The sequence below is a fragment of the Cetorhinus maximus genome, chromosome 16 (genome assembly GCF_964194155.1).
Source record: "Cetorhinus maximus chromosome 16, sCetMax3.hap1.1, whole genome shotgun sequence".
Lineage (NCBI taxonomy): Eukaryota > Metazoa > Chordata > Chondrichthyes > Lamniformes > Cetorhinidae > Cetorhinus > Cetorhinus maximus.
The window spans coordinates 32,079,734-32,102,082 of record NC_135894.1 but is presented as its reverse complement, the minus strand read 5'-3'; positions in this window follow the sequence as shown (position 1 = coordinate 32,102,082).

Below are 22,349 nucleotides of genomic sequence, written 5' to 3'. Positions count from 1 at the left end.
CTCAATTTCCAGTAATATCTCAGCTTCAGCACAATGCCAGCTTCTCTGCATTCACTGCACGTTCAAATTCTCAATATCCTTCAGATTCTGCAAAGCTGGCTCTCCGTACCTAGCAAAATGTCAATTTCAAGCAATTCAACAACTTCTTGCATTTTCTCTATCTGCAGATATTTCTCATTCCCCATATTTATAAAATCTCCCAATTCTGTGTGTAGCTTGAGCTCCTTCAATGACTGTATGTGTTTCTCAATTTCTACCAATTTCTGTATCTCTAATAGTTTCAAATGTGTATAAACATTAATGTCTCTATTTCTAACAATCTCCACATTTCCAGTTACTCCTCATTCACCTCAACCTTCAATTGTTCAATTTTGCTTTTTCTCAGCAAATCTGGTTCTCTGTTTCTAGCAAGTTCATAAATTTTTGCAATGAATCAAATTTTGCACACTTCTGCTGTCTCTGCATTCCAGTATCTCTGCATTCACCGCACCTTCAATTTCTCCATATTCTTCAATTTAAGCAAACCTGGCTCTCTGTATCTGTCAAACTGTCAGTTTCCAGCAATTGATCAAATGCTAGCATTTTCACTATCTGCAGATATTTCTCATTTCCCATTTTTGTAAAATATTCCATTGACAGGAAATTCACTGCTTATAGCTTCTGCTCCATCACTGAATATATCTTTTCCATCAGTTTCTCTAACTCTACTAATTTCTGATGTCCATCTACAGTAACCTCTCTATTTCTAACAATATCCACATTTCCAACTACTCCTCATTCACCTGAACCTTTAGTATCTTAATATCTCTGTTTATTCAGCAATTCTAGTTCTCTGTATCTCTCAAATTCTCAATTTTCAGCAATATGTCAGATTCAGCACTTTTGCAGCCTCTCCACACTCACCACACCCTCAATTTCTCAATATCCTTCAAATTCTGCAAAGCTGGCTCTCCATATCATCCAACATATCAATTTCAAGCAATTGATCAACTTCTTGCATTTTCTCTATCTGCAGATATTTCTCACTCCCTATATTTTAAAAATCTCTCAATTATATGAAATTCTCTGTTTGCAGCTCATGCTCCTTCAATGACATTATGCCTTTCTCAATGTCTCTAACTCGAACAATCTCCACATTTCCAGCTACTGCTTCTTCACCTGAAACTTAAATATTTCAATTTCTCCTTTTATCAGCAAATCTGGTTCTCTGTATAAACATTAGTAAATCTATTTCTTAAAATCTCCGCATTTCCAGTTGCTGATCGTTCACGTCAACTTTCAATTTCTCCATTTCTCTCTTTTTCAACAAATCTGGTTCTCTGAATCTAGCATGTTCTCCTTTTCTTGCAATTAATTCAAATTCTGCACAAATCCAGCTTCTCTACATTCAGCGCACCTTCAATTTCTCCATATCCATCGATTTAAGCAAACCTCGCTACCTGTATCTAGCAAAATATCAATTTCTAGCAATTGATCAACTTCTAGAACTTTCTCTATCTGTAGATAATTCTCATTCCCCGATTTATAGCATCCCCGAATTCCATGAAATTCTCTGTTTGTAGCTTCTGCTCCTACTCTGAATGTACATGTTTCTCCATTTCCAACAGTTTCTCTATCTCTACTAATTTCTAATGTCCAACCACAGTATTCTCTCCATGTCTACCAACATCCACATTTCGAACTACTCCTCATTCATGAAGGAACCATAAATATCTCAACATTACTGATGTTGCAGCAAATCTAGTTCTCTGTATCCATCAAATTTTCAATTTTCAATTTTCAGCAATATCTCAGATTCAGCAGAATTCCAGCTTCTCTGCATTCACTGCACCTTCAAATTCTCAATATCCTTCCAATTCCGCAATGCTGGCTGTCTGTAACTAGCAAAATGTCAATGTCAAGCAGTTGATCGAGTTCTTGCATTTTCTCTATCTGCAGATATTTCTCATTCCCCATATTTATAAAATCTCCCAATTCCATGACATTCTCTGTTTGTAGCTTGTGCTCCTTCAATGACTGTATGCGTTTCTCTATTTCTACAAATTTCTCTATCTGTACTAATTTCTAATGTCTATAAACATTGATGTCTCTAATTCTAACAATCTCCACACTTCCAGCTACTGCTCCTTCATCTGAACCTTAAATTTTTAAATTTCTCCTTTTATCAGCAAATCTGGTTCTCTGTATCCAGCAAGTTCAAAATTTTCTGCAATTAATCAATTTTTGCACACTTCTGCATTCCCTGCATTGCAACATCTCTGCATTCACCACACCTTCAATTTCTATGCATTTTCCAGTTAAAACAAACATGGCTCACTGTATGTATGAAACTGTCAGTTTCCAGCATTTGATCAAATGCTTGCATTTTCCCCATCTCCAGTTATTTCTCATTCCCCATCTTTGTAAAATATCCCATTTATATGAAATTCTCTGCTTGTAGCTTCTGCTCTTCTCTGAATGTATAAGTTTCTCCATTTCAATCAACCTCTCCACCTCAACTAATTTCTTCTGTATATCTTCATCAATGTCTCTATTTCTAACAATCTTCACATTTCCAGCTACTCCTCATTCACCTCAACCTTACATTTTTCAATTTCTCTGTTTATCAGCAACTCTGTTTCTCTGTGTCGAGCAAGTTCTAAATTTATTGCAATTAATCAAATTCTGCACACTTGCAGCTTCTCTGCATTCACCGCACCTTCAATTGCTCAATATCCTTCAAAAGCTGCAAAACTGGCTCTCCATACCTCGCAAAATGTCAATTGCACGCAATTGATCAACTTCTTGCATTTTCTTCATCTGCAGATATTTCTCATTCTGCATATTTATAAAATCTCTCAATTCTATGAAATTATCTGTTTGTAGCTTCTGCTCCTTCTCTTAATGTACATCTATCTCCACTTCCAACACTTTCTCTATCTCTACTAATTTCTAATGTCAATCCACAGTGTTTTCTCTATTTCTACCAACATCCTCATTTTGAACTACTTCTCATTCAACTGAACCATAAATATCTCAATATTATTGTTGTTGCAGCAAATCTAGTTCTCTGCATTAATCGAATTCTTAATTTTCAGCAATATCTCAGGTTTAGCACAATTCCAGCTTCTCCGCATTCACCGCATCTTCAAATTCTCAATATCCTTCCGATTCTGCAAAGCTGGCTCTCTGTACCTAGCAGAGTACCTCATTCACCTCAACCTTAAATTTTTCATTTTCTATTTTTATTAGCAAATTCAGTTCTCTGTATCTAGCAAGATGTAAATTTCTTGCAATTAATCAAATTCTGCACAATTCCAGCTTCTCTGCATTCAGCACAACTTCTATTTCACCATATTCTTGAATATAAGCCAACCTGGCTCTCTGTATCTATCAAAGTCTCAGTTTGCAGCAATTTATCAAATGCTTCCATTTTCTGTATCTGCAGGTATTTCTCATTCCCCATCTTTGCAATATATCCCATTTACAGAAGATTTGTTGTTTGTAGCTTCTGCTCCATCTCTGAATGTGCAACATTCTCCATTTACATCACTTTCTCTATCTTTACTAATTTCGACTAATATCTACAAAAATATCTCTATTTCTAAAACACTATCCACATTTCCAACTACTCCTCATTCACCTGAAACATACATTTCTCAATATAACTGTTTTTGCAGCAAATCTAGTCCTCTGTATCTATCGTATTCTTAATTTTCAGCAATATCTCAGGTTTAGCACATTTCCAGCTTCTCCGCATTCACCGCACGTTAAATTTCTCAATATCCACCCAATTCTGCAAAGCTGGCTCTCCGTACCTAGCAAAATGACAATTTCATGCAATTCATCAACTTCTTGCATTTTCTCTATCTGCAGATATTTCTCATTCCTCATGTTTATAAAATCTCTCAATTCCATGAAATTCTCTGTTTGTAGCTTGTGCTCCTTCAATGACTTTATGTGTTTCTCTATCTCTACCAATTTCTTTATCTCTACTAATTTCTAATGTCTGTAAACATTCATGTCTCTAATTCTCACAATCTCCACATTTCCAGCTACTGCTCCTTCACCTGAACCTTATTTTTTAAAATTTCTCCTTTTATCAGCAAATCTGGTTCTCTGTATACAGCAAGTTCATAATTTTCTGCAATTAATCAAATTCTGCACACTTCTGCATTCTCTGCATTGCAACATCTCTGCATTCACCACACCTTCAATTTCTACGAATTATCCAGTTAAAACAAACATGGCTCACTGTATCTATGAAACTGTCAGTTTCCAGCATTTGATCAAATGCTTGCATTTTTCCCATCTCCAGGTATTTCTCAATCCCCATTGTTGTAAAATATCCCATTTACATGAAATACTCTGCAAACCATGCTACCCACATCGAGCAAAATATCAATTTCTAACAATTGATCAACTTCTAGCATTTTTCTATCTGCAGATATTTCTCATTCCCCATATTTATTAAATCCCCCAATTCCATGAAATTCTCTGTTTGTAGCTTCTACTTTTCTCTGAATGTACAAGTTTCTCCCTTTCTATCAACCTCTCCATCTCTACTAATTTCTATTGTCTATCTTCATTAATGTCTTTAGTTCTAACAATCTCCACATTTCCAGCTACACCTCATTCACCTCAACCTTAAATTTTTCAATTTCTTTTTTTATCAGCAAATCTGGTTCTCTGTATCTGGCAAGTTGTCATTTCTTGTAATTAATTAAATTCTGCACATTTGCAGCTTCCCTTGCATTCGCCGCAACTTAAATTTTGCCCTATTCTTCAATTTATGCAAACCTGGCTCTCTGTATGTATCAAACTCTCAGTTTGCAGCAATTGATCAAATGCTAGCGTTTTCTCTATCAGTAGGTATTTCACATTCCCTATCTTTGCAATATATCCCATTTACAGGAGATTCGCTGCTTGCAGCTTCTGCTCCATCTCTAAATGTACAGCTTTCTCCATTTCCATCATTGCCTCCATTTTTACTCATTTCTACTGTCCATCTACAATAATATTTCTATTTCTAACACTATCCACATTTCCAACTACTCATTAATCTGAAACATACATTTCTCAATATCGCTGTATTTCCAGCAAATGTAGTTCTCTGTATCTATCGAACTCTCAATTTTCTGAAATATGTCAGATTCAGCACATTTCAAGCTGCTCCACATTCACCGCCCCTTCAATTTCTCAACATCCTTCAAAAGCTGCAAAGCTGGATCTCTGCACCTAGCAAAATACCAATTGCAAGCAATTGATCAACTTCTTGCATTTTCTACATCTGCAGATATTTCTCATTCTTCATTACTATAAAATCTCTGAATTCCATGAAATTCACTGTATGTAGCCTCTGCTCCTTCAACGGCTGAATGCGTTTCTAAATTTCATGCATTTTTTCTATCTCTACTGATTTCTAATGTCCATAAATATTAATACGTCTACTTCTAATAATCTCCGCATTTCCAGTTGCTCATCGTTCACCTCAACCTTCAATTTCTACATTTCTTCATTTCTCTCTTTTTCATCAAACCCTGGTCTCAGAATCTAGCAAGTACTCAGCTTCCTGCAATTAATTCAAATTCTGCTCAGGTCCAGCTTCTCTGCTTTCACTGCACCTTCAATTTCTCCATATCCATCGATTTAAGCAAACCAGGCTACCTGCATCGAGCAAAATATCAATTTCTAGCAATTGATCAATTTCTAGCATTTTCTCCATCTGCAGACATTTCTCAATCCCCTCTTTACAAAACCCCCAATTCCATGAAATTCTCTGTTTGTAGCTTCTGCTCCTCTCTGACTGCACAAGTTTCTCTATTTCTATCAACCTCTCCATCTCTACTAATATCTTCTGTCTATCTTCATCAATGTCTCTATTTCTAACAATCTCCATGTTTCCAGCTACTCCTCGTTCACCTCAATCTTAAATTTTTCAATTTCTCTGATTATTAGCAAATATGGTTCTCTGTATCTATCAAGTTGTAAATTTCTTGCAATTAATCAAATTCTCCACACTACCAGCTTCTCTGCAGTCACCACAACTTCTATTTGATCACATTCTTCAATTTAAGCAAGCCTGGGTCTCGGTATCTATCATACTCTCAGTTTGCAGCAAATGATCAAATGCTAGCATTTTCTCTACCTGCAAGTATTTCTCATTCCCCACCTGTGCAATATATCCCATTTACAGGAGACTCACTGCTTGTAGCTTCTGCTCCATCTCTGAATGTACAGCTTTCTCCATTTCCAGCAGTTTCTCTAACTTTACTAATTTCTACTTTCCATCTACAAAAATATCTCTATTTCTATCACTATCTCACAATTCCAGCTACTCCTCATTCACCTGAACCATAAATTTCTCAGTGCCACTCTGTTTGCAGAAAATCCAGTCCACTGTATCCAATTAATTCTCAATTCTCAGCAAATCTGAGATTTAGCACATTTCCAGCATCTCAGCACTCAGTGCACCTTTAATTTCTCAATATCCATCCAATTCTGCAAAGCTAGCTCTCCGTGCCTAGCAAAATGACAATTTCAAGCATTTGATCAACCTCTTGCATTTTATCTACCTGCAGATATTTCTCATTCCCCATATTTATAAAATCCCCCAAATGCATGGAATTCTCTGTTTGTAGCTTCTGTTCTCTGAATGTAGAAGTTTCTCCATTTCTATCATCCTCTCAATCTCTGCTAATTTCTTCTGACTTTCTTCATTAATGTCTCTATTTCTATCAATCTGCACATTTCCAGGTACTCCTCATTTACCCCAACCTTAAATTTTGCAATTTTATTTTTTATCAGCAAATCTGGTTCTCTGTACCTAGCAAGTTGTATTTTCTTGCATTCATTCAAATTTTGCACAGTTTCAGCTTCTCTGCATTCAGTGCAACTTCAATTTCACCATATTCTTCAATTTAAGCAAACCTGGCTCTCTGCATCTATCAAACTCATAAGTTTGCAGCAATTGATCAAATGCAAGCATTTTCTCTATCTGCATGTATTTCTCATTCCCCATCTTTGTAATATATCCCATTTACAGGAGATTCTCTGTTTGTAGCTTCTGCTCCATCTCTGAATGAACCTTTCTCCATTTCCATCAGTTTTTTCTAATTTCTACTGTCCATCTACAAAAATATATCTATTTCTAACACTATCCACATTTCCAATCACTCCTCTCGCACCTGAACCATTATTTTCTCAATAGTACTGTTTTTGCAGCAAATCTAATGCTCTGTATCCATCGAATTCTCAATATTCAGCAAATCGCTGATTTAAAACATGTCCAGATTCTCCGCATTCATTGCACCTTTAAATTCTGAATATCCATCGAATTCTGTAAAGCTAGCTCTCCGTAGCTAGCCAAATGATAATTTGAAGCAATTGATCAACCTCTTGCATTTTCTCAACCTGCAGATCTTTCTCATTCCCCATATTTATAAAATCTCTCAATTCCATGAAATTCTCTGTTTGTAGCTTGTGTTCCTTCTATGACTGTATGTGTTTCTCAATTTCCAGCATTTTCTCTATCTCTACTAATTTCTAATGTCTACAAGCATTAGTGTCTCTAATTCTAACAAACTTCACATTTCCAGCTCGTTCACCTGAAACTTAAATTTTTGAATTTCTCTTTTTATCAGCAAATCTGGTTCTCTGTATACAGCAAGTTCAAATTTTCTGCAATTAATCAATTTTTGCACACTTCTGCATTCCCTGCATTGCAGCAACTCTGCATTCACCACACCTTGAATTTCTCCATATTCTATAATTAGAGCAAACATAGCTCTCTGTATCTATTATACTGTCAGTTTCCAGTAATTAGATTAGGAGAGATAAACAAAAGAGGACATGGCTTTAGGGTGAAAGGGGAAAAGGTTCGGGGGAATATTAGGGGGAACTTCTTCACTCAGAGAGTGGTGGGAGTGTGGAACGAGCTGCCATCTGACGTGGTAAATGCGGGCTCACTCATGTTTTAAAAATAAATTGGATAGATACATGGATGAGAGAGGTCTGGAGTGTTATGGACAGGGTGCAGGTCAATGGGATTAGCGGAATAATATTTCGGTACAGACTAGAAGGGCCAAATGGCCTGTTTTACTGTGCTGTAGTGTTCTATGGTTCTAATTGATAAACTTCTTGCATTTTCCCAATCTGCAGATATTTCTCATACCCCATATTTATAAGATTCCACAAGTCCATGAAATTCTCTGTTTCTAGCTTCTGTTCTTCACTGAATGTACACGTTTCTCCATTTCTATCAACCTCTCCATCTCTACTAATTTCTTCTGACTATCTTCGTTAATGTCTCCATTTCTAACAATCTCCACATTGCCAGCTACTCCTCATTCACCTCAACCTTAAATTTATCAATTTCTCTTTTAATCAGCAAATCTGTTTCTCTGTATCTAGCAAGTTGTCAAGTTATTGCATTCAATCAAATTCTGCACACTTCCAGCTTCTCTGCATTCACCGCAACTTCAATTTCACCATATTCTTCAATTTAAGCAAACCTGTATCTATCGAACTCTCAGTTTGCAGCAATTGATCAAATGCTAGCATTTTCTCTATCTGCACATATTTCTCATTCCCCATCCTTGCAATATAGGAGATTCACTGCCTGTAGCTTCTGCTCCATCTCTGAATGTACAGCTTTCTCCATTTCCATCAGTTTCTCTACCCTTACTAATTTCTTCTGTCCATCTACAAAAATATATATATTTCCAACACTTTCCACAATTCCAACTACTCCTCATTCACCTGAACTAGAAATTCCTCAATATCACTGTTTGTGCAGAAAATCCAGTCCCCTGTATTCAATGAATTCTCAAATCTCAGCAAATCTCAGATTTAGCACTTTTCCAACTTCTCCGCACTCAGTGCATCTTTAATTTCTCAATATCCATCGAATTCTGCAAAGCTAGCTCTCCGTGCCTAGCAAAATGACAATTTGAAGCATTTGATCAACCTCTTACATTTTATCTACCTGCCGATATTTCTCATTCCCCATATTTATAAAATCCCCCAAATCCACGGAATTCTCTATTTGTAGCATCTGTTCTTCTCTGAATGTACAAGTTTCTCCATTTCTATCATCCTCTCAATCTCTGCTGATTTCTTCTGACTTTCTTCATTAACGTCCCTATTTCTATCAATCGGCACATTTCCAGCTACTCCTCATTCATCTCAACCTTAACTTTTGCAATTTCTATTTTTATCAGCAAATCTGGTTCTGTATACCTAGGAAGTTGTAATTTTCTTACATTCAATCAAATTCTGCAGTTTCAGCTTCTCTGCGTTCAGTGCAACTTCAATTTCACCATATTCTTCAATTTAAGCAAACCTGGCTCTCTGTATCTATTAAACTCTCAGTTTGCTGCAATTGATCAAATGCTAGCATTTTCTCTATCTGCACGAATTTCTCATTCCCCATCTTTGCAATATATCCCATTTACAGGAGATTCGCTGCTTGTAGCTTCTGCTCCATGTCTGAATGTACAGCTTTCTCCATTTCCATCAGTTTTCTGTCTGTATTACTATTTACTGTCCATCTACATTAGTATCTCTATTTCTAACACAATCCACATTTCCAACTACTCCTCATTCACCTGAACTATAACTTTCTCAATATCACCGTTTTTGCATCAATGCTAGTCCTCCGTAACCATCGAATTCTCAGTTTTCAGCAAATCTCAGATTTAGCACGTTTCCAGCTTCTCCGCATTCATCACACCTTTAACTTCTGAATATCCATCCATTTCCGCAAAGCTAGCTCTCCGTACCTAGCGAAATGACAATTTCAAGCAATTGATCAGCGTCTTGGATTTTTTCTACCTGCAGATATTTCTTATTCTCCATATTTATAAAATCTCACAATTCCATGAAATTCCGTGCTTGAGCTTGTGCTCCTTCAATGACTGTATGTGTTTCTCAATTTCCAGCATTTTCTCTATCTCTACTAATTTCTAATGTCTACAAACATTAATGTCTCTAATTCTAACACGCTTCACATTTCCAGCTACTGCTCCTTCACCTGAAACTTAAATTTTTGAATTTCTCTTTTTATCAGCAAATCTGGTTCTCTGTATACAGCAAGTTCAAAATTTTCTGCAATTAATCAATTTTTGCACACTTCTGCATTCCCTGCATTGCAGCAACTCTGCATTCACATCACCTTGAATTTCTCCGTATTCTAAAATTTAAGAAAACATAGCTCTCTTTATCTATTATATTGTCAGTTTCCAGCAATTGCTCAACTTCTTGCATTTCCCTAATCTGCAGATATTTCTCATACCCCATATTTATAAGAACCCAGAAATCCATGAAGTTCTCTGTTTGTAGCTCCTGTTCTTCACTGAATGTACAGGTTTCTCCATTTCTATCAACCTCTCCATCTCTACTACTTTCTTCTGGCTATCTTCATTATTGTCTGTATTTCTAACAATCTTCACATTGCCAGCTGCTCCTCATTCACCTCAACCTTAAATTTTTCAATTTCTCTTTTTATCAGCAAGCTTGTTCAGTGTATCTAGCCAGTTCTACATTTCTTGCATTCAATCAAATTCTGCACACTTCCAGCTTCTCTGTATCCACAGCAGCTTCAATTTCACCATATTCTTCGATTTAAGCAAATCTGGCTCTCTGTATCTATCAAACACTCAGTTTGCAGCAATTGATCAAATGCTAGCATTGTCTCTATCTGCAGGTGTTTCTCATTCCCCATCTTTGAAATATTATTATCCATTTACAGGAGATTCGCTGCTTGAAGCTTCTGCTCCATTTCTGAATGTGCAGTTTTCTCCATTTTCATTAGTATTTCTATCTTTACAAATTTCTACTGTCCACCTACAAAAATATATCTATTTCTAACACTATCCACATTTCCAACCACACCTCATTCAGCTGAACCATAATTTTCTCCATAGTACTGATTTCGCAGCATATCTAGTCCTCTGTATCCATCGAATTCTCAATATTCAGCAAATCACTGATTTAGCACATGTCCAGCTTCACCGCATTGATCGCACTTTTAACTTCTGAATATCCATCCAATTCTGCAAAGCTAGCTCTCCCTAGCTAGCTAAATGACAATTTCAAACAATTGATCAACTTCTTGCATTTTCTCCATCTGCAGATATTTCTCATTCCCCATATTAATAAAGTCTCTCAATTCCATGAAATTCTCTGTTTGTAGCTTATGCTCCTTCAATGACTGAATGTGTTTCTCAATTTACAGCATTTTCTCCAACCCTACTAAATTCTAATCTCTACAAACATTAATGTCTCTAATTCTAACAATCTCCACATTTCCAGCTATTGCTCCTTTACCTGAAAATTAAATTTTTCAATTTCTCTTTTTATCAACAAATCTAGTTCTCTGTACCAAGCAAGTTCAAAATGTTTTACAATTAATCAATTTTTGCACACTTCTACATTTGCTGCATTGCAGCAACTCTGTATTCACCACACCTTGAATTCTCCGTATTCTACAATTTAACCAAACATAGCTCTCTGTATCTATTATACTGTGACTTTCCAGCAATTGATCAACTTCATGCATTTTCCCAATCTCATTCCCCATATTTATAAGATTCCACAAATCCATGAAATTCTCTGTTTATAGCTCCTGTTCTTCACTGAATGAAGAAGTTTCTCCATTTCTATCAACCTCTCCACCTCCACTAATTTCTTCTGCCTATGTTCATTAATGTCTCTATTTCTAACAATCTCCACGTTGCCAGCTACTCCTCATTCACCTCAACCTTAAATTTTTCAATTTCTCTTTTTATCAGCAAATCTGGTTCTATGTATGTAGGAAGTTCTAAATTTCTTGCAATTAATCAAATCCTGCACAGTTCAGGCTTCTCTGCATTCACCACAATTTCAAATTCACCATATTCTTCAATTTAAGCAAACTTGGCTCTCGATATCTATCAAACTCTCAGTTTGCAGCAATTGATCAAAATCTCGCATTTCCTCTATCTGCAGGTATTTCTCATTCCCCATCTTTGCTACATATCCCATTTACAGGAGATTCGCTGCTTGTAGCTTCTGCTCCATCTCTGAATGTGCACCTTTCTCCATTTCCATCAGTTTCTCTATCTTTACTAATTTCTACCGTCCATCTATAAAAATACATCTAATTTTAACAGTATCCACATTTCGAAATACTCCTCATTCACCTGAACCATAATTTTCACAATAGTACTGATTTTGCAGCAAATCTCGTCCCCTGTATTCACTGAATTCTCAATATTGAGCAAATCGCTGATTTCGCACATGTCCAGCTTCACCGCATTCATCGCACCTTCAACTTCTGAATATCCATCCAATTCTGCAAAGCTAGCTCTCCCTAGCTAGCTAAATGACAATTTCAAGCAATTGATCAACCTCTTGCATTTTCTCCACCTGCAGATATTTCTCATTCCCCATATTTATAAAATCTCTCAATTCCATGAAATTCTCTTTTTGTAGCTTGTGCTCTTTCTCTGAACGTACAAGTTTCAGAGAGCCAGGTTTGCTTAAATTGAGGAGTATGGTGAAATTCAAATTGTGCTGAATGCAGGGAAGCAGGAAGTGTGCAGAATTTGATTAATTGCAAGAAATTTAAAACTTGCTAGATACAAAGAACCAGATTTGCTGATAAAAAGAGAAATTGAACAATTTAAATTTCAGGTGAAGGAGCAGTAGCTAGAAATGTGGAGATTGTTAGAAGGAGAGACATTAATGAAGAAAGACAGAAGGAATTAGTGGATATGGAGAGGTTGATAGAAATGGAGAAACTTCTTCATTCAGTGAAGAACAGAAGCTACAAGCAGAGAATTGCATCGAATTGAGGGATCTTAAAAATATGGGGAATGAGAAATACCTGCAGATTGGGAAAATGGAAGAAGTTGATCAATTGCTGGGAACTGACAGTTTAGTAGATATAGGGAGCTATATTTGCTTATATTGTAGAATATGGAGAAATTCAAGGTGTGGTGAATGCAGAGTTGCTGCAATGCAGGGAATGCAGAAGTGTGCAAACATTGATTAATTGTAGAAAATTTTGAACTTGCTGGATACAGAGAACAAGTCGCGTGTCACGTCACGTCGCATGTCACGTCACGTCATGTCACGTGTCACGTCGCGTCCCATCACGTCAATTCACGTGTCACGTAACTTCACGTCGCCTGTCGTGTCATGTTACGTCGCGTGTCGTGTCACGTCGTGTCACGTCACATCGCATGTCACGTCACCTCACACTGCGCATCACGTCACGTTATGGCGCATCACATCACATAGCGCATCAAGTCACGTCGCACTTCATGTGATGTTACCTCGCGTGTCACATCACCTCGCATGTCATGTCACAATGTGTGTCACGTCACATCATATAGTGTGTCATGTCACTTCGCGTATCACGTCATGTCACGTGGCACATCACATTGCATGTCACGTCACGACACGTGACGTCACGTGTCACGTCATGACACGTGATGTCGCGTGTCACATCATGACACATCAGGTCGCGTGTCACGTCATGTCACGTCATGTATCACGTCAACTCACGTCACGACGTGTTTCATATCACATCGCGTGTCACATCACTTCGCGTGTCAAGTCACATAACATCACATGTCAAGTCACGTCATGTCACGTTGCGTGTCACGTGACGTCATGTCGCCTTTCACGTCTCAAGCCACGTTAGGTCGTGTGTCACGTTACATCTCATCATTACGCATGTCACATCACGGACATGACAAGCCACGTCACGTCGCGTGTGACATTGTGTGTCATGTCACATCACGTGTCATGCCACATTGTATGTTGCATGTCATGTCACATCATGTCATGTCACATCATGTGTCATGTCATGCCATGTCACCTTTCACGTCACATCACATCATGTCACATTGCGTCTCTCGTCACTTCGCATGTCACGGCACGTCACTTCACGTGTCATGGCATGACATATCAAGTCATGCGTCATGTCACATCGTGTGTCACGTCGTGTGTCACGTCACTTCGCATGTTACGATACGCGATGTCGCGTGTCACGTCGCACATCGCGTCGCGTGTCACGTTACATCGTGTCACTTGTCACGTGTCATCACTCACGTCACGTGTTACGTCACGTCATGTTGTCTGTCACATTACATCACGCCGCGTGTCATATCGTGTCACTTCACGATACACCACGTCGTGTGTCACGTCACGTCAGGTCGTGTGTCATGTCACGTCAGGTCATGTGTCACGTCATGTTGCATGTCACATCACATTAAGTCACGTGTCACATCACGTCAAGTCGCATGTCACGTCACGTCACATCACATTGCGTCATGTCGCATGTCACGTCACTTCACATCACATTGCGTATCACCTCATGTCACCTCACGTCGCGTGTCACATCATGAGACTTCACGTCACGTTGTGTGTCACATCACATCACATCGCGTGTCACGTCAAGTCACATCACATGTCAAGTCACGTCACGTCACGTGTCACATCATGTTGCATGTCACGCCACGTTGCGTGTTATGTCACTTTACGTCGTGTGTCACGCCACGTTACGTCGCGTGTCACGTCACATCACATCACATCACGTGTCACGTCATGGCATGTTGCGTTGTGTGTCATGTGTCACGTCACGTGGTGTGTTACATCACGTCATGTCACGTGTCATGTCACGTTGCGTTTTAAGACGATTCACGTCATGTCGCGTGTCACATCACGTCACGATGCGCATCACGTCATGTCACATGTCACGTCATCTTCACGTGGTGTGTTACATCACGTCATGTCACGTCGCGTGTCACGTCACGTCGCGTGTCACGTCACGTCGCATGTCACATCATGACACGTGATGTCGCGTATCACGTCACATCACGTCAAGTCGTGTATCACGTCAACTCACGGCACATCGCGTTTCACATCACATCACATTTCACATCACGTCGCATCTCACGTCACGTTGCATGTCTCCTCACGTTGCGTCTCACGTCACGTCGCGTGTCACATCACGTCGCGTGTCCCGTCACTTCACATCACGTTGCGTATCACCTCACGTCACTTCACATCACGTGTCACGTCACGTCGCGTGTCATGTCACGTCATGTGTCACGTCACATCACATGTCAAGTCACGTCACATCACGTTGCGTGTCACGTCACTTCACATCGCGTGTCACGCCACGTTACGTCGTGTGTCATGTCACGTCATGTCACGTTGCGTGTCACGTCACACGGCGTGTCACGTCACATGACGTCACGTCGTGTGTCACGTCACGTCGCATCGCGTTGCGTGTCATGTCACGTCATGTTTCATCGCATGTCACGTCATATTACATCAAGTCGCGTGTCAACTCATGTCATGACACGCCACGTCGCGTGTCACATAAGGTCACGTGTCATGTCACGTTGTGTGCCACATCACATGTCACGTCACGTGTCACGTCACGTAACATCACATGTCAAGTCACGTCACATCACGTTGCTTGTCATGTGACATCATGTCGCCTTTCACGTCTCAAGTCACGTTAGGTCGTGTGTCATGTTACATCTCATCACTTCGCATGTCACATCACAGACATGCCACGTCACGTCACGTCGCGTGTCACGTCGTGTGTCATGTCACGTCATGTGTCATGTCATGCCACGTCACCTTTCACGTCACGTCACATCATGCCACATCGCGTCTCTCATCTCGTCGCATGTCACGGCATGTCACTTCACGTGTCATGGCATGACACATCAAGTCACGTGTCACGTCACATCGTGTGTCACGTCGTGTGTCACGTCTTGTCACGTCACTTCGCATGTTACGATACGTGATGCCGCGTGTCATGTCGCACATCACATCACATCGCGTGTCACGTCAGGTCGTGTCACTTGTCACGTCATGTCACGTGTCATCACTCACGTCACGTGTTACGTCACGCCATGTTGTGTGTCACATTACGTCACGTCGCGTGTCATATCGTGTCACTTCACGATATTCCACATCATGTGTCACGTCATGTCAGGTCGCATGTCACGTCATGTCACATCGTGTATCACGTCAACTCACGTCACGTCGCGTTTCACGTCACATCGCGTTTCATGTCACGTCGCGTGTCCCGTCACGTGTCATGTCACGTCACAGCACATCACGTCATGTCGCGTGTCTCGTCAGGTCACATCACGTCGCGTGTCCCGTCACTTCACACCACATTGCGTATCACCTCACGTCACTTCACATCGCGTGTCAAGTCACATCACATGTCAAGTCACGTCACATCACATTGCATGTCACGTCACTTCACATCTCGTGTCATGCCACGTTACGTCGTGTGTCACGTCACATCATATCACGTCGCGTGTCACGTTATTCACGTGACATCACATCATGAGTCATGTCACATGGCGTGTCATGTCACATCGCGTCACGTCACATGTCACGTCACATCGCATCGCGTTGCGTGTCACATCACGTCATGTTTCATCGCATGTCACGTCATATCATGTCAAGTCACGTGTCAACTCACGCCATGACACGCCACGTCCCGTGTCACATAAGGTCACGTGTCACGTCACGTTGTGTGCCACATCACGTGTCACGTCACATCGCGTGTCACATCATGTAACATCACATGTCAAATCACGTCACATCACATTGCGTGTCACGTGATGTCATGTTGCCTTTCATGTCTCAAGTCACGTTAGGTCGTGTGTCACGTTACATCTCATCACTTCGCATGTCACATCACGGACATGCCACGTCGCCTTGTGTGTCACGTCACGTCGCGTCGCACGTCACATCACATCGCATGTCACATCACTTCGCGTGTCACGTCACGTAACATCACATGTCAAGTTACGTCACATCACGTTGCGTGTCACGTGACGTCATGTCCCTTTCATGCCTCAAGTCACGTTAGGTCGTGTGTCACGTTACATCTCATCACTTCGCATGTCACATCACGGACATGCCACGTCACGTCGCATGTCACGTTGCATTAAGTCGCGTGTCGCATCACATCAAGTCACGCATGTCACGTCACATCACATCACGTCGCACGTCGCGTCACGTAACGTCACCTCAAGTTCTGTGTCACGTGTCATGTCACGTCAGGTCATGTGGCATGTCACGTCACGTTTTAAGATGATTCATGTCACGTCGCGTGTCACTTCACGCCACGACGCGCATCACGTCATGTCGCGTGTCATGTCATCTTCACGTGGCGTGTTACGTCATGTCATGTCACGTCGTGTGTCATGTCACGTCGTGTGTCACGTCATGTCACATGTCACGTCATGTCACGATGCGCGTCACGTCACGTCGCACATCATGTGTCATGTCATGTCTCATCGAGTCTCACGTCATATCACGTCATGTCACATCGCGTGTCACATCAGGTCAGGTCAAGTCACGTCACGTGTCAAGTCACATCACGTCGCGTGTCACATCACATCATATCATGCCACGTGTCAAGTCAAATCGCGTTGCGTGTCAGTTCACATCGCATTGCGTAATGTCACATGTCACATCGCGTCACTTCATGTCACATGTCATGCCGCGTTGTGTCACGTCGTATGTCACTTCACGTCGCGTGTCACCTCGTGTCACGTCACATCACGTCGCATGTCACATCGCATCATGTCACGTGTCATGTCACATCATATCACGTTGCATGTTACGTCATGTCACATCACGCATCATGTCACGTCACATCGCGTGTCACGTCACGTCATGTCACATCACATGTTACATCACGTCATGTCACATCATGCGTCACGTCATATCAGGACACATCGTGTGTCGTGTCACGTCATGTCACGACACGTCACGTCACATAACGTCGCATGTCACATCACGACACGTGCCATGTCATGTCTCGTCACCTCACATCACGTGTTACATCATGTCACATCACGTTACATCGTGCGTCATCGCAGTGAATGAGGCGTAGCTGGCAATGTGGAGATTGTTAGAAATACAGAAATTAATGAAAATAGACAGAAAAAATTAGTGGAGATGGAGTGGTTGATAGAAATGGAGAAACTTGAACATTCAGTGAAGAACAGAAGCTACAAGCAAAAAATTGCATCGAATTGTGGGATCTTATATGGGGAATGAGAAATATCTGCAGATTGGTAAAATGGAAGAAGTTGATCAATTGCTGGAAACTGATGGTATAATAGATACAGAGAGCTATGTTTGCTCTAATTATAGAATATGGAGAAATTCAAGGTGTGGTGAATGCAGAGTTGCTGCAATGCAGGGAATGCAGAAGTGTGCAAAAATTGATTAATTGCAGAAACTTTTGAACTTGCTGGATACAGAGAACCAGATTTGCTGACAAAAAGAGAAATTGAAAAATTCAAATTTCAGATGAAGTAGCAGTATCTAGAAATGTGGAGATTGTTAGAATTAGAGACTTTAATGCTTGTAGACATTAGACATTAGTAGAGATAGAGACAATGCTGGAAATTGAGAAACACAGACAGTCATAGAACGAGCACAAGCTATGAACAGAGAATTTCATGGAATTGATAGATTTTATAACTATGGGGAATGAGAAATATCTGCTGGTAGAGAAAATGCAAGATGTTGATCAAATGCTTGAAATTGTCATTTTGCTAGGCATGGAGAACTAGCTTTGCAGAATTGGATGGGTATTGAGAAATTAAAGTTGCGTTGAATGCGGAGAAACTGGAAATGTGCTAAATCTAAGATTTGCTGATAATTGAGAATTGCTTGCAATTGATAACTTGCTAGCTGCGGAGAGCCAGCTTTGTAGCTTTTGATGGATATTGAGAAATTCAAGGTGTGGTGAATGCTGAGAAGCTTGAAATGTGCTGAATCTGACATATTGCTGAAAATCGAGAATTCGATAGATACAGACAACTACATTTGCTGGAAAAACAGATATTGTGAAATTTAAGTTTCAGATGAACGAGGAGTAGTTGGAAATGTGGTGAGTGTTAGAAATAGAGATACTAATGTAGATGGACAGTAGAAATGAATTCAGATAGAGAAACTAATGGAAATAGAGAAAGCTGTACATTCAGAGATGGAGCAGAAGCTACAAGCAGCGAATCTCCTGTAAATGGGATGTATTGCAAACATGGGGAATGTAGAAATACCTGCAGATAGAGAAAATGCTAGAATTTGATCAATTGCTTGAAACTGACAGTATAATAGATAGAGAGAGAGCTATGTTTGCTCTAATTGTAGAATATGGAGAAGTTCGAGGTGTGATGAATGCAGAGTTGTTGCAATGCAAGGAATGCAGGAGTGTGCAGAAATTGATTAATTGCAGAAACTTTTGAACTTGCTGGATACAGAGAACCAGATTTGCTGATAAAAAGAGAAATTGATAAATGTAAGTTTCAGATGAAGTAACAGTATCTAGAAATGTGGAGATGGTTAGAATTAGAGACTTTAATGCTTGTAGGCATTAGAAATTAGTAGAGATAGAGACAATGCTGGAAATTGAGAAACACAGGCAGTCATTGAATGAGCACAAGCTATGAACAGAGCATTTCATGGAATTGATAGATTTTATAAATATGAGGAATGAGAAATATCTGCAGGTAGAGAAAATGCAAGAGGTTGATCAAATGCTTGAAATTGTCATTTTGCTAGGCATGGAGAACTAGCTTTGCAGAATTGGATGGGTATTGAGAAATTAAAATTGCGTTGAATGCGGAGAAACTGGAAATGTGCTAAATCTAAGATTTGCTGATAATTGAGAATTCATTGGATACAGGGGAATGGATATTCTGCAAACACAATGATATTGAGAAGTCAATGGTTCAGGTAAATGAGGAGCAGTTGGAATTGCGGATAGTGTAAGACATCTTTGGTGATGGACAGTAGAAATTAGTAAAGATAGAGAAACTGATGGAAATGGAGAAAGGTGTACATTCAGAGATGGAACGGAAGGTACAAGCAGTGAATCTCCTGTAAATGGGATATATTGCAAACATGGGGAATGTATAAATACCTGCAGATAGAGAAAATACTAGAATTTGATCAATTGCTGCAAACTTGGAGTTTGATAGATACAGAGAGCCAGGTATGCTTCAATTGAAGAATATGGTAAAATTGAAGTTGCGGTGAATGCAGAGAAGCTGGAAGTGTGCACAATTTCATTAATTGCAAGAAATGCAAAACTTGCTAGATACAGAGAACCAGATATGCTGATAAAAATAGGAATTGAAAAATTTAAAGTTGAGGGGAATGAGGTGTAGCTGGCAATGTGGAGATTGTTAGAAATAGAGAGATTAATGAAGATAGACGGAAGAAATTAGTAGAGATGGAGAGGTTGATAGAAGTGGAGAAACTTGTACATTCAGAGAAGAGCAGAAGCTAAAAACAGAGAATTTCATGGATTTGGGGGATTTTATAAATATGAGGAATGAGAAATATCTGCAGATGGAGGAAATGCAGGAAGTTGGCCAGTTGCTTGCAATTGATATCTTGCTAGTTGCAGAGAGCCAGCTTTGCAGCCTTTGATGGATATTGAAGGATATTGATGGATATTTAAGGTGTGGTGAATACTGAGAAGCCTCAAATGTGCTGAATCTGACATATTGCGGAAAATCGAGAATTCGATAGATACAGACAACTATATATGCAGGAAAAACTGGGATATTGTGAAATTTAACTTTCAGATGAATGAGGAATAGTTGGAAATGTGGAGAGTGTTAGAAATAGAGATGCTAATGTAGATGGACAGTAGACATTAATACACATAGAGATACTGATGGAAATAGAGAAAGCTGTACATTCAGAGATGGAACGGAAGGTACAAGCAGCGAATCTCCTGTAAATGGGATATATTGAAAACATGGGGAAGGTAGAAATACCTGCAGATAGAGATAATGCTAGCATTTGATCAAATGCTGCAAACTGAAAGTTTGATAGGTACAGAGAGACAGGTTTGCTCAAATTGAAGAATATGGTAAAATTGAAGTTGTGGTGAATGCAGAGAAGCTGTAGGTGTGCAGAATTTGATTAATTGCAAGAAATTTTAAACTTGCTAGATACAGTGAACCAGATTTGCTGATAAATAGAGAAATTGAAATATTTAAGGTTGATGGGAATGAGGCGTAGCTGGCAATGTGGACATTGTTAGAAATAGAGACATTAATGAAGATAGACAGAAGAAATTAGCAGAGATGGAGTGGTTGATAGAAATGGAGAAACTTGTACATTCAGTGAAGAACGGAAGCTACAAGCAGAAAATTTCATGGATTTTTGGGATCTTAAATATGGGGAATGAGAATACCTACAGATTGGGAAGATGCAAGAAATTCATCAATTGCTGGAAACTGACAGTTTAATATATACAGGGAGCTATGTGTTCTTAAAATATAGAATACAGAGAAATTCAAGGTGTGATGAATGCTGAGTTGCTGCAATGCAGGGAATGCAGAACTGTGCAAAACTTGATTAGTTGCAGAAAATTTGAACTTGCTGTATACAGAGAACCAGATTTCCTGATAAAAAGAGAATTGAAAAATTTAAGTTTCAGGTGAAGGAGCAGTGGCTGGAAATGTGGAGATTGTTAGAATTCGAGACATTAATGCTTGTAGACATTAGAAATTAGTAGAGATAGAGAAAACGCTGGAAATGCAGAAATGCATACAGCCATTGAAGGAGCACAAGATACACACAGATAATTTTATGTAATTGAGAGATTTTATAAATATGGGGAATGCGAAATATCTGCAGGTAGAGAAAATTGTAGAGGTTGATAATTGCTTGAAATTTTCATTTAGCCAGCTTTGCACAATTCAATGCATGATCAGAAATTAAAGTTGCGTTGAATGCGGAGAAGCTGGAAATGTGCTAAATCTGAGATTTGCTGAAAATTGAGAATTCGCTGGGTACAAAGGACTAGATTTGCTGCAAAAACAGTGATATTGAGAAAATTATGGTTCAGGTGAATGCGGAGTAGTTTGAACTGTCGATAGTGTTAGAAATAGAGATATTTTTGTAGATGGACAGTAGCAAATAGTAAAGCTATAGAAACTGATGGAAATGGAGAAAGGTGTACATTCAGAGAAGGAGCAGAAGCTACAAGCAGTGAATATCCTGTAAATGGGATATATTGTACAGATGTGGAATGAGAAAAACCTGCGGATTGGGAAAATGCAAGAAATTGATCAATTGCTGGAAACTGAGAGTATAATAGATACAGGGAGCTATGTTTTCTTAAAATATAGAATACGGAAAAATTCAAGGCGTGGTGAATGCAGAGTTGCTGCAATGCAGGGAATGCAGAACTGCAAAATTTGATTAATTGCAGAAAATTTGAACTTGCTGGATACAGAGAACCAGATTTGCTGATAAAAAGAGAAATTGAAAAATTTAAGTTTCAGGTGAAGGAGCAGTGGCTG